At 40.9% G+C, this 2,351-nt stretch overlaps 1 pseudogene; it reads right to left on the reverse strand.

The window, feature by feature from the left end:
* Positions 1-1,051: 1,051 nt before the first annotated feature.
* LOC103115690 (proteasome subunit alpha type-6-like) lies at positions 1,052-1,782 on the reverse strand (annotated as a pseudogene).
* Positions 1,783-2,351: the final 569 nt, after the last annotated feature.

A 2,351-nucleotide genomic window follows, 5' to 3' on the forward strand; every position in this document is an offset into this window, starting at 1 on the left:
GGGGTCTTACTGCCGGGGTGTATGATAGAGTATGTTATCCTATATGATCAAAAGGTGAAGTGCATGTGTGAACTTTGAGTGAACCCTAAAGCAGGCAACAATTTTCCCTGCTGCTAGCAGGGGGAACAGTGTGAGAGGCTTGTAGGCTTTCTGTGAGCTTGAGAGACTAACAAGGAGAAACTAAGTCTGGGAGACTTTTCCCTCTTGGCTCATCTCTATAAGGAGAGAGATTAACAAGTGGGGTGTCTTTCCAGACCTCCATGAAAGGATGGGAGAGCTCCCCTAAGCTCTACCAAGCTTTCACATAGTCCTACAATGCATAACGTTTCTCAGTTTTCCATATAACAATACAACCTCCACTAGGTCCTCTGTCATCCTTTGCCAGGACCTCTACTCTCCCCCCAACCCACCCCAGAGTCTTTTCCTTTGGTACAATACACCAACTCTAGTCCAAGTTCTGCTTAGTGTTTTATCTTCTGATCTTGTTTTTCAACTTCTACCTATGAATGAGATCATCCCATATACAAACTTCTGTTTCTGATTTATTTCACTTAACATGATTTCTTCAAGCTCCATCCAAGATGGGTTGAAAACAGTGTTACTCGTACTGAATTATTTTACTCCAATAATTTATTAGGAGAGAATGCCACAAATGTTAGTTCCATTATTGTTGTTGTTATTGATGTAGTCGTTGTTGGATAGGACAGAGAGAAATCAAGAGAGGAGGGGAAGACAGAGAGGGGGAGAGAAAAATAGACAACTGTAGACTTGCTTCACCGCCTGTGAAGACACCCCCCCTGCAGGTGGGGAGCCGGGGGCTCTAACCAGGATCCTTCCACCAGTCCTTGTGTTTTGCACTACCTGCATTTAACCCGCTGCACTACTGCCAGTCTTTCTATCTCATATTTTTTCTTTATTTACATAATGTCATAACCACTTCAGTGGCAGGAGCAAAGTTCCTTTTCCAATTCAAGGGCCTCCACATGTCAATCTGTTGTTACCAAATATACAGGCAAGTGGCACCAAAGACTGAACAGGTGGGCTACAATGTTCAGTCTCTCTCTGCTAGAGTAACAAGGTGAGCATCAATCCCAGCTTCTGTAACAATCCTGAATTTAGGAACATCAATGGTAACTACTCCAACTTCTATTTCTGAAGGATTGGAATCTATTGATAGCACAAGAGGCAGACATGTGATTGTATTTTCCACTGTCTGTTCAAATGCCCAATCAACTTTATTCTTCACTTTTTTTTTTCAAGGAAGCTGCTGGACTTGGTTTGTTTGACTCCTGCTGCAGTAGCTTTAAACCCACAGTATTAGCCTGCAGGATGTCACTTGTACACTTGAGGGCCTTGTTCAGCATTGATACCAATTAAAATTAAACAACAGTCAAGAGGCCTCATTTCAGCATTCTGTGTGTAGACCTGAGAGATATCAGCAATTCTTTTGCACAGCATGTCCACAGGAATCTCATAGCCCTACTTGTATTTCCATAGCAAGCCCTCTGTACCTGGGATCTGCTGTCAGCTGCCATTCCCATCATCACACACCCAATGTTTTCAGTTATCTTGAATAAATGAGTCACTGTGCTGAAATCCAGTAATTTTTCAGGTACTTTCTTCTGTGTGGCAATTACTGCATAGTCTTTGCCTCTGACAGCTACCGATGTAAGGCACACCCTGGTTAATAGCCTTAAAAGCCTATTCTGCTTGGTAGAGTTGGTCCTTGGGTGAAAAAATAGTAATGTAATAGTTGAAACCAGCACTGGAACCATGGGACATTTTGGTGGCCCTGCTACTTTTGTCACAGTCGCTGAGCCCCAGGGTTCTCTCACTAGGTATTCCAACTCCCTCCAGAACTCTCACCTTCATAATTTTGTAAAGCAATATTAAATCACTTTTCTTCTTGGCTTTGAAATTCCAAAATTGACCCTGATAACATAAACCTGATCAACACAAAGGGAAATTGTTGAAAAAGAACTAATTGGCTCAAAATATGGTCATAATGGCACATTGCTAAAAAAATAAGTGCCACAATAATGTCTAATCATTTATCTTCAATAATCTACAATCTTGTACAAAATAGAGGAGGGGATTGTTCTTTCATTGTACCTTCAAGTTTTTTTTTTAAATCTTTTCATCTAAGCTGGTAAGTGGTTTTGCAAATCCTGAGATCTTTTTTGAAACTTCACATACAATTACAAGTATCCTAGAGTGAATTACCATATCTAAACCTCTCACTGGATGCCGTTGGATTGCACACAGTTCCTTCTAAAGATGAGTGTTGAAAGCAAAAAATTGAATTGCACCAGAGAAACATAACAGTCTAGAAATTGTATCTGAGATGCTAT

This window comes from Erinaceus europaeus, chromosome 2, assembly GCF_950295315.1.
Source record: "Erinaceus europaeus chromosome 2, mEriEur2.1, whole genome shotgun sequence".
NCBI classification, from domain to species: domain Eukaryota; kingdom Metazoa; phylum Chordata; class Mammalia; order Eulipotyphla; family Erinaceidae; genus Erinaceus; species Erinaceus europaeus.